At 24.7% G+C, this 12215-nt stretch overlaps 1 long non-coding RNA gene across 1 annotated transcript; it reads right to left on the bottom strand.

The window, feature by feature from the left end:
• Window positions 1–1545: 1545 nt before the first annotated feature.
• Window positions 1546–3343, bottom strand: LOC140176308 (uncharacterized). The gene is made up of 2 exons (XR_011867236.1): window positions 2984–3343; window positions 1546–1766 (listed from the first exon to the last, which is right to left on the bottom strand). It is a non-coding gene; the product is annotated as an uncharacterized lncRNA (long non-coding RNA).
• Between the last annotated feature and the right edge of the window lie 8872 nt (window positions 3344–12215).

Raw genomic sequence — 12215 nt, 5'->3', positions numbered from 1 at the left:
ATCTTTTAAAATATCTTTTCAAATAAAACCTCAGATTTTATAAAATTTCGGCAACACTTCCCCTAAAACTCGGGGTTAGCCACCCTTTTTCGGGTCCCAACTGAACCATTTTCAACCTCTTTTCAATCAAGAAATCAAATACATATTCATCAAATTCAATCACAAACACAACTCAAACTCATCATTCAGTCATTGCAAACAATCATAAATTATTTACAAATACCCACTAGACTTCCATGGCATTCATAGTTTAAAAACAGTTAATTTCAAAACAAAATCCCCTACCTTCGTATGAAATCAAAATTATCGAAAGCTCCGAAAAAACTTTCTGAACGAGCTGCTGAAGGAGAAAGCGTCAGAAATCGTCTGTGCTTCCTAGAACTCCAGTTAACCGAACTCAAGGGGTAGGGGAGCTACGTCACCGTCGACTTCCACCGAAAAAAAGTAACGCCAACACGTAGAGGAGAAGGATACGAACACTTTTATCGGATTAGATTTTTAATTGGAGTTACGGATTTAAAGAAATCGAACTCAAGAAAAAGGTTGGCCATGGTTTCACGTTCTCTCTCTCACGGCCATTCTCTTTCTTTTTCTTCTTCAAAGAATGAATGGTACCCTTCGTATATGATGATGATTAAGAGATATAAAGGGGAATGTGTCATATATATGTATATATATATGCATATATGAATTGACACGTTGCTTTCTTTAATTTCTTTACTAGCTATATGTATATAGATATATATATGGATATATATGGGCCTTCGGCCAACTCTTTTTTTTTTTTTTCTTCTTTTAAACTATAATAATAATAATAATAATAATAATAATAATAAAATTTAATTTTAAAAAAATTCGGATATTATATCCTATCCACCTTACAAAAATTTTCGCCCTCAAAAATTGATATAAGATGGAAAAGATTCATATCAACTCCATTTTCAAAAAATATCGAAGAAAGGAAATAGAGAGGTATGACATGTTCAGTTTGCAAATGTGAAAGAAACCATATTTGATGAAAGAAGTTTGAAACAAAAAGTCTTACGGCAAACAACCAAGAAAGAGACTCACATTAGCACGAATAAGGATTATGCGTTGAAACGGAGCTAACCCCTAAACTTAACTTCTAACGTTCCCAAAACCCACGATTAACGTTACCTATTACTTCTATCTCGTCTACGATAATCCATTAGTGTTTCCATGTACATGAATCATTAGTATTAAGTTGGCCAAACCTAATACCATGAGAGATGCAACGGTCGACTAACAGCATTAATCAATAGACAATCATGCATTTGAAACTCAACCTCTTGTCAGTGGGACAAGTCCTACTGCATGACAGACACTCAGAGTATGCAGTAAAGCATAGTCAGTCCATTCCCAAGGCTCTAACGGAAACGAACTGCTCTGATACCATAATGTAACACCCTAACTTTTAGCACGTCATGATCGTACCAAAAGTAAGGCGTTACGGACCTGATTTCCTTTATTATAAATTTACTATTGAGCCTTTAGGTCGATATCGCGTTTCAGTTTATAAGAAAATACCAGAAAAATTATTTGTAGTAATTAAAATCACACAATTATTCATAATAATAAATGCTATACAAGTGAATTTAATATAAAACTCAAATACAATACCTATCCCTCTGGATAAAATAAAACTTAAAGCAACAGGGGCGAGGGAACTCTATAAAAATAACAGGAATCACAAGTAAAACTAATAGTCGTCTGCATCTTCTAACTGAATCTTCGAACCTGTGTCACTGAAAGGGTGGAAGATTTTGGGGTGAGAACAAACCACACGTTCTCAGTAGGGAATGGGAATGCCGTAAAAGTAATGAATTTAATGCAAATAATTAACTTTACTCAATAAAACTATTTTGTTAACCCTTTGGAAATACTTTTATTTCTACTTTAGATAAATAATTACTTTTCTTTAAATTTCTAAACTCAAAACAAGTTTTAAATATAAAACTAGTCACATTTTCTGCCTCTCAGCCACATAGTTAATCCTCAGTCAAATGTCAACTCGTAATCACTTTAATACACTCACAAACAAATAGTGCAAGCAAGAGATTCAATTCAATGTACAAGCAAGTCACAACAAGACAAACAATACAATCACAAAGTAATAAAACAGGCAAGCGCAATCAAATGCAAATGCGCAATCAATATGATGCATGTCTATCCCTAACGCAGGCCATGAGCTCATGTGTCGATTGCCTACCCGCTCCCGACATTACCCAGGCACAAGTCCCAGGTATGGCTTTCCAGATGCATACAGTGTGCTTATAAGTCGTACGGCCAGGCCGCATACAGTGTGACTTTAAGTCGTACGGCCAGGCCGCATACAGTGTGACTTTCCAAATCAATAAGCGTACATCTGGAAAACAGTTCTCAGTGTGTGGGCGTCCCCACTTTACATTTGGCACTAAGGCCCAAACAATGTCACATCTGCTCTCCTGTGGCAGACACTTCATTAATTAATATATTCTTTAAATCCTTGTTCTCTGCTCTCCTGTTGCAGAGATTCCTTTTCTTAATAAACCGAGCTCAAATCTTTACTTAAAACAAAATCTCTCCTTAAAAGATTGGGTTTAAAACATTATATTTTTCTTAATAAATCAAATTTTAAAATAGAATAAATCTTTTCTTAACTAAATATATTTTAAATAATTTAATTTTCCAAAACCAAATCTTTTAAAATAGCTTTTCAAATAAAACCTCAGATTTTATAAAATTTCGGCAACACTTCCCCTAAAACTCGGGGTTAGCCACCCTTTTTCGGGTCCCAACTGAACCATTTTCAACCTCTTTTCAATCAAGAAATCAAATACATATTCATCAAATTCAATCACAAACACAACTCAAACTCATCATTCAGTCATTGCAAATAATCATAAATTATTTACAAATACCCACTAAACTTCCATGGCATTCATAGTTTAAAAACAGTTAATTTCAAAACTAAATCCCCTACCTTCGTATGAAATCAAAATTATCGAAAGCTCCGGAAAAACTTTCTGACCGAGCTGCTGAAGGAGAAAGCGTCAGAAATCGTCTGTGCTTCCTAGAACTCCAGTTAACCGAACTCAAGGGGTAGGGGAGCTACGTCACCGTCGACTTCCACCGGACAAAAGTAACGCCAACACGTAGAGGAGAAGGATACGAACACTTTTATCGGATTAGATTTTTAATTGGAGTTACGAATTTAAAGAAATCGAACTCAAGAAGAAGGTTGGCCATGGTTTCACGTTCTCTCTCTCACGGCCATTCTCTTTCTTTTTCTTCTTCAAAGAATGAATGGTACCCTTCGTATATGATGATGATTAAGAGATATAAAGGGGAATGTGTCATATATATGTATATATATGCATATATGAATTGACACGTTGCTTTCTTTAATTTCTTTACTAGCTATATGTATATAGATATATATATGGATATATATGGGCCTTCGGCCAACTCTTTTTTTTTTTTTCTTCTTTTAAACTATAATAATAATAATAATAATAAAATTTAATTTTAAAAAAATTCGGATATTATAATATACTTCTACTTAATATATTAAAATTGTATTTTTCCCTAACTAATTGAAGTGAGGTGTCAATTTTTCATAAATTTGTTTTTTTCCTAAAATAAAAGCACTATTCTCTCTTCTAAATTTATTTTAGAAAAATATCTTTATTATATTTATATTACAATTAACATTTAATGAATAATGCATGATTATGCTAATTTAGAAAAATATATTTATTATAACTATTATATAAAATTAATATTTAATACATTATCAACTAATGAAAGCGATGTGTCAATTTTTCATGAATTTATTTTCTCTTCAAAATGAAAGTACTATTCTCTCTTCTAAATTTATTTTAGAAAAATTAAAATTCCATGTTGAATATAAGTGGCAAGTTTAAAAAAAATAAATAAGTTAATGGAATCAAATCATATTTCTATAACATAAATGTATATTTTTATTATATAAAAATTGAATTTCTGTACTTAATGATTTGCGTGGCATACTTCTTAGCGTGTTTCTTAATTTATTTTTTATAACTCATTAAATACAATTTATTATAGTAAATTAATTATATCAACTAATTGATTTGATTAGGTATTTAAATATCACACGATTTATTATAATTTATATCAATCAAATAATTGTAATTTATTATATCAATTATTTTAATTCATTAATTTATAAGGTACATAATAACATAGATGATTTGTTACTTATACTGATTAAATATAATAAATACATATTAATTTATTTAAAAAAAATCAGTGTCTCCTATGTTTTCTTATTTATTTTTTTTAATTTATTAAATCTAATCAATTATAATAAATTAATGATATCAACTAATTAATTTAATCAATTATTTTTTAATTTATTTTTTAAATTCAATAAATCAAATAAAATTAATTATTTGTATTGACTAATTGATTTGATTAATTTTAAAAATATTTTTATTTAATTTATTTTATTTATTTAAATATAACTAATTAGTTATTTAATTTTATTAGGATAAATATCAAATTCTATTTCTAATATAAAAATACAGAATTTTATTCCTTCTATTTTTATTTTACCACTATAAAAGACCATATATGCTAGAAGAAAATATCAATCATTTACCAATTACTTTTTCATTTGGTAGCTTTTACAACAATTCTTTTTCTTCCTATGAGGCGTCGTCACAAGAAGGAAACTATCATGGATACAAATCAACACACACTCTTCAACTCCCGTACTCATCATTCAGAGCAATATATGATATGTTATCCATTAAACATTTATAGACCATGGTGTTATCATGTATGCATAAATAAAAAAAATCCGTAATTAAGCTTAAGTCATTTACCTATTTGTGTGATATATTGTAGTGTGAAATTACTTTCAATTTGTGTTGTGTAATGATATTATGGTTTAATTTAAGCTTTTATTTTAAAATTGTGTTATAATTTTATCTCATCATTTTCTTTTAGATATTAAGTTGATGTATTTTTATTTATTATTATTGAAGTGGATGTGATATAAAATTTGTAAAAAGAAAAAAAATTCACATTCAATTTATTTTATTGTGTCTTCTATTCTTCTATTTCTTTTTATTTTTTTATTCATTTTATTTTCTTTTTAAATATCATATATAATTTATTATAATTTATACCAATTAATTAATTATAATTCATTATATCAGTTAGTTTAATTCATTAATTTATAATATACATGATAAAATAGATCATTTGTTACTTATACGTTTATTTTTCTAAAATCTAAATCTGAATAATTATATTTTCAGTTTTTGTTATGAACAAAATATTATTAATAATAAATAATAATTAACCACTAATACTTTTAATCAAAGTGTTTGGATGATTTTTATATTTATTAATATTAATTATTGATTATTTTTTTTATAAATAAATTATATTATAATTTTATGTTAGTTCATAATTGATTAATGATTAATGTTCATGAAGCTATGTTACTCTAAATTTTATATTTTATAAATATTTTATTTAAATATAATTTTTTAACATAAAAATGTATTATTTTTAATAATATCATAATTTTATATTTTTTAATTATTCTAAATGAATATTTTATCAAATACTAATTAAAGCCATTCTTCCATTTGCTTTTACTAATCTATTATCTAACTATTATATAAAATTAAAATCGTATTAATGAATTTAATATTAAAGTTAATTTGGCTTTTTATTATTTAGAGTATTTTTCAAAGGTAGTGAAATTCCATTGATACTGAAATAAAATTACAAAAGAGTCCATAGGGTAGAATAAGTAAAATAATGTGACATTGCAACATCCAAATGAAACAACTTAGGATCTAAAATGTTTATCTTTCTCTTTCTCGCCGTCTATTATATTATCTATTCTATTATATAAAAATCGAATTTTTACCTTTAATGATAGAATCAACGTAGCATGCTTCTGCTTTATTTTGTTTAACTCATTAAAGACAATTCATTATGATAAATTAATTATATCAACTAATTGATTTGAATAGATATTTAAGTATCACACAATTTAAAATTATGTATATTAATTATTTGATTTAATTTTTATGATATATAAATTTAAGAAATAAATTAAAATAAAATAATTTATTACTTATTTAAATTGAATACAACAAATATAAATTAATTTAGTTAAAAATTTACTATTTTCTAATCTTCTATACATAAAAATGACAAAACAAAATTATAAAAATAATCTTTTTATCACTTTTGCTATTTTAATTTTATTTCTTTGCTTTTTTTATGTATAATTTTATTTTATATTAACTTTGTTTATTTAATAATAAAATATACTCATATTAATTCTATCATATAATAATATATTTTTCTCTTATATTAATCGAAGAATTTCAATAGTTATCAACTACATCTAATAGAATGACTAAAAAGTGAGAACTACGAGAAGTTAAACCCAGGTTCAAAATGGTGAAACAAAGAAAAGAAAACAGTGGATATATGATTAGAGAAAAATGTATAATAATGACAAAATATACTGAATTTTTTCTCCAACTAATAAAAGTGAGGTGTTAATTCCTCATGAATTTATTTTTTCTCTAAAATGAAATCATTATTTTCTTTTCTAAATTTATTTTAGAAAAATATATTTATTATAATTATATTACAATTAACATTTAATAAATAATGCATGATTATACTAATTTAGAGAAATATTTTTATTATAATTATATAAAATCAATATTTAATACATTATCAACTAATAAAAGTGAGGTGTCAATTCTTTATGAATTTATTTTCCCTCCAAAATGAAAGCACTATTCTCTCTTCTAAATTTATTTTAGAAAAATATCTTTATTATAATTATATTACGATATTACAATTAGCATTTAATGAATAATGCATAATTATAATAATTTAGAAAAATAAAATAAAGTCCAGTAATTTATCTTCCAACTGCACATGTCTGTAGAATAACTTTTAAGAATGAGTCATGTATAGTAAATACGGTCGATGATTGTAAAACTGTATACTAACATTGATATAATATTATTTTAGAGTAAAGTATCGTTTTTGTCCCCAACGTTTGGGGTAAGTCCCAAAGTTGTCCCTAACGTTTCAATCGTCCTATTTAAGTCCCCAACGTTTCAAAATTGACTCAATGTTGTTCTGCCGTTAGGGATCCATTAACAGAATTGACGGTGGGATAAAATTGAGACGATTTTGAAACGTTAGGGACTTAAATAAGACGACAACGTTAGGGACAAAAATGATACATAAAAATAAATTTTAATTTAATTTTATCTTTCAATAATATTAATTTTTTACTGTACATAGTATTCAATTCTTTTTTAATTAAATCTAAATAAATTACACTTAATTGTATTACTTTCATTTTAAATAAATTTATTTTTTTATAATTTTAAAGAATTTTGATACATTATAGATAAAAGTATAATTTATATTTTATTGTATATATATTTTTTTTTCTGCAAATTTATATACTAGTCATTCTACAAATATTTCATGATAACTAATAATCTTTAAGAGTAAAATTATAAAAAAATTAATTTATTTAAAATGAAAGTAATATGAGATTAAGTGTAATTTACTTAGATGTGATTAAAAAAATAATTGAATATTATATATAGTAAAAAATTAATATTATTGAAGAATAAAATTAAAACTTATTTCTATATATCATTTTTATCCCCAACGTTTTCGTCCTATTTAAGTCCCTAACGTTTCAAAATCGTCTCAATTTTGTCCCACCGTCAATTCTGTTAACAGATCTCTAACTGCAGGATAACATTGAGTCAGTTTTGAAACGTTAGGGACTTAAATAGGACGATTGAAACGTTAGGGACAACTTTGGGACTTACCCCAAACGTTGGGGACAAAAATGATACTTTACTCTATTATTTTAGATATATGTTTTGCAGGCATCAAAGAAAAGTGTTGAGTTGTTTTTTAGTAGATTTAAATTATTTATTGTTTATTAGAGAATTTTGTGCATTAGAATTCTCTAATAATTTATTATTTATTTTGAGCTAATTTTGATATGTTCTTACTTGACAGTAAAATAATATATAAAAATTTATTGGTGAATCTAAGTATTATTAAGTTATTTATGGTCACATTGAGTATATATGTTTGATTGATGGCGAAAGCTAGTGCACTCTAGACAAAGTAAGGAGTGCAGCACTCTTTAAAAGTTAACCTGCTATCAAAAGTAATTAGGTAAATTAAATTTATTTATTATTGTTATTTTTTTTTGTCATGGGCTGAACAAACAAACCGGCACTAACAAAAAAACTAATTCGCTCGTTTAACACAGGACTATCTTTACACCATAAAAGTATTCAGAAAAATTTGATCGACTTCCTCCGTTATTCTGTTATTGTTGATGTGATGTCTTCAAGCATTTTTACTGTTTTGTTTGCTAGCAGGTGCTTCCACTATTGTTCTGTCTAGCCACAGATTTTGACGCTCTTGAACCCACCCGATTCCACATCTACCATAAATGGACCTTCAAAGCTCGAAAAATTGCTGCCATAGAAAAGGAAGACGCTGTCTGTCACCGCTGCTGGTTGGCTAACTCCAAACGTAAAACTGATTCTGTAGAAGAATCCGGTCTCCATGAAGGCGCCATGATTCTCACATGACAACGCAATCAAAGCACAAAATACATGACAGTTACAACAAGTTCATTATCTTTTATTTCAAATTATCCTCAACGTGTACGTAATAGAATGAAAAATTAAAATACAATTATATTTAAACAATTATTTGTATTATTTTTATTAATTTATTCAAAAAATAATTAAATTTTGAAGCTAATTGGTATAAAATATTACATATATAAAACTAAGAAAAATTTCTATTTGTATAAGAATGAGCCTAATAAATAATTATTTTATTTAATATATAATTAAGAGTATTTCTTTCTTTGCCAACGAGTTATAGTTTAAATGACATAGTCTCTATATTCACCTAAGAGTTAGTAAAAAAAAAAGAATACTTTTTTTTATTAACTTTTTTAAACATTAATTATTTATTTTACATACAATATAGAAATAAATGAATATAATATTTATTGAGTAGACGCAGTTATGTAAAAAAAATTTATTGTCATACTATTTGAACCAAAGAAAAAAAAAGTATTATTTTAAGAAAAACTAATAATATATTTTTAATAATATTCTTAATACAAAATAATAAATTTTAAATATTTTTTTAAATAATATATATTAACTAAAATAATATAATTATTCCAAATAATATATTATAAATATAGTAAAATGACATATTTCAATAAAAAAATTGTTAATAAAAACTTATATGAATTTTTGTTTCGCACAAAATAAAATTATTATATGTTTGTTTGCTTTTTACGTTGTATATATATTTTTTTAATTAAATTAGTATAATACAAAATCTTTTATCATTCTATTCATATTTAATGTTTTAATTTTGTTTCTCACAAAATAAAATTATATATATATATAACACAAAATTTTTTATCATTGTGTTTATATTTAATATTATAATTTTATTTCACATAAAATAAAATTTATTTAAATTTTAATATTATATACATAATATATATATATATATATATATATATATATATATATATATATATATATATATAACACAAAATTTTTTAGCATTGTGTATATATTTAATATTATAATTTTATTTCACACAAAATAAAATTTATTTAAATTTTAATATTATATACATAATATATATTTAATATTATTTTTTTTAAGATTCTAATATATCTGTTTTTTTAGATTTAGTTCATGAATTTTCAACTTATTTTTTATGTATTATTTATTTTAATTCTAAAGTCCAATAATTTTTTTACAGACATGTTTTTAATATTTATATACTATTTTTTTATTTTGAACTTCAGCTCAATACCTGAGACTTACAAAAAAAATCTAAAACTTATCAAAAAATGATTAACCTGATTAACAGGTTACCTTTTTAAATCCAGACCATTCAAATAAAATATAATAAATGAAGAGTTCAGATTTACGAATTCACAAGGTGTGCAGCACTCCATACTTAACCAGGAGCGTTTAAGGATGAGCCTTGATTTATTGAAGAAAGTAGATTACTAAAATCAATTAATAACTATTTTAGAGTTAATATATTTAACACTAGATTAAGAAAAAACAAATAATATATAACATGTTATATTTTTATTAATAAAATTATTATAATTTAAATTAATTTTAATAAAATAATTTAAAATTATAATTTCAATCTTATCACCGTGCCATGTTATATTTTTATTAATCAAATTATTATAATTTAAATTATTTTTAATAAAATAATTTAAAATTATAATTTCAATCTTATCACGTGCATGACACGGGTTAATACACTTGTTTAAGATTCTGCAGTTGGACTGGCAATGAGTTGCTACACATACGAGACAGAATTCAAACTTCTAATAATTATTTAAGTAGACGACTAGGCTAATCACTTGACCAATTTAAATTGGTTTAGATATATTTAAATTTTTAAATTAGAACTATCTATACATCTATAGCAATATATAATGCCAAAACAGAGTTTTTGGTGTCCAACTTTATGTTCCAATATTGCCCTTAATGATAGAAGTTCTACGTACATGCATGCGTCGGTTACTTTAAATAAAAAACTTTTACCGTTAACAACAACACATATTCTTCTATCTCATTTTCATTATGTGTTTTCACTAATAACAGTAGAAATGCTTAACCTCCTCTTCAATTTTTTATTTCAACAATTTATCCTTTTCAATTTTTCTTAATTCTCTTCTCCATTCTAAATGTGCTTCTCTATATATCTATAGCAATATATAATGCCAAAACAGAGTTTTTGGTATCCAACTTTATGTTCCAATATTGCCCTTAATGATAGAAGTTCTCCGTACATGCATGCGTCGGTTACTTTAAATAAAAAACTTCCACCGTTAACAACAACACATATTCTTCTATCTCATTTTCATTATGTGTTTTTACTAATAACAGTAGAAATGCTTAACCTCTTCTTCAATTTTTCATTTCAATAATTTATCCTTTTCAATTTTTCTTAATTCTCTTCTCCATTCTAAATGTGCTTCTCTGTATATAACAATTATTTGGATGAATTTTTATGGTTTTATGAACTAAATAACGACGATGCCAAATGTTGATTTTCGATGCCAGGTATAAAAGGAATAAAAGGAGGAAAAGAATAATTAGCAGTGATAAATAATTTTGTATAGATCTTATCATTTTGTTTTGGGTATATTCTATATGTGAATACTTTATATTAAGAATTTGATCTCATTCTTTTGTTATTAATTTTTATCTCATTATTGGATTCGTAGTTCTTTTACTCTCACCACTAGATGCACTTTTCTATATTTTTACTATTGACATCATTCTCCTTCTTTCAACATCGTGATTGTATAGCCTCCATTCACTACAATTACAAATTATTACCTTTTAGTTAAATCTCAATTTTTAAATTTTTTTTGTATTGAATGATATTATTTTTTTATTTTTTTAAATTATTGATTATGTAAAGTATTGTGATTAAAATTTGAGTACATAAATATTTATTTTTAAATTAAATTAAATAAATTATATAACAAAAAATTTAATGATTTTGTATTCCACAATATTATTTGGTATATAACCCTGATTATTTGATGAGTTTAATTTTGATAGCGTTGTGTAATTAGATCAAACTATTTTACGCTAATAGAATATCAAAATTAAATTCTTATTTGATTAACGTAGAAAAGACGCAAAAAAAAATTTGCACCTACCAATGATTTGTTAAAATATTAATATGTTTATTTCCTAAACAATTAATGATGTAGAGTACTGATACTCAAGTACATGCAAATTCGTTCATAATTAAATTAAAATAAATAACTTATATTGCAAAAAAAATTATTAATTTAATATTATTCATTTGACATATGGTACTAATTATTTGATTGGCATATAAAAGATGCAAAAAAAATCTGTACCTATATGGTAAAGTAAAAAAATTCTCATGAATATTTTGCTAATTCTTTTTTGAATTTTTAATCAATTTTATGTTGGTTAATATTATTTTTTTTACTGAATATTAGATAACATATAACATTGAAGATGTGGTAGGATAAAAATATTTATTAATTAATTTTTTTAAATAACCTAATAGCACAATAAACATCT

This window comes from Arachis hypogaea, chromosome 11 (genome assembly GCF_003086295.3).
Source record: "Arachis hypogaea cultivar Tifrunner chromosome 11, arahy.Tifrunner.gnm2.J5K5, whole genome shotgun sequence".
Taxonomy (NCBI): Eukaryota; Viridiplantae; Streptophyta; class Magnoliopsida; order Fabales; family Fabaceae; genus Arachis; species Arachis hypogaea.
This window is presented reverse-complemented; position numbering and strand designations above follow the sequence as displayed.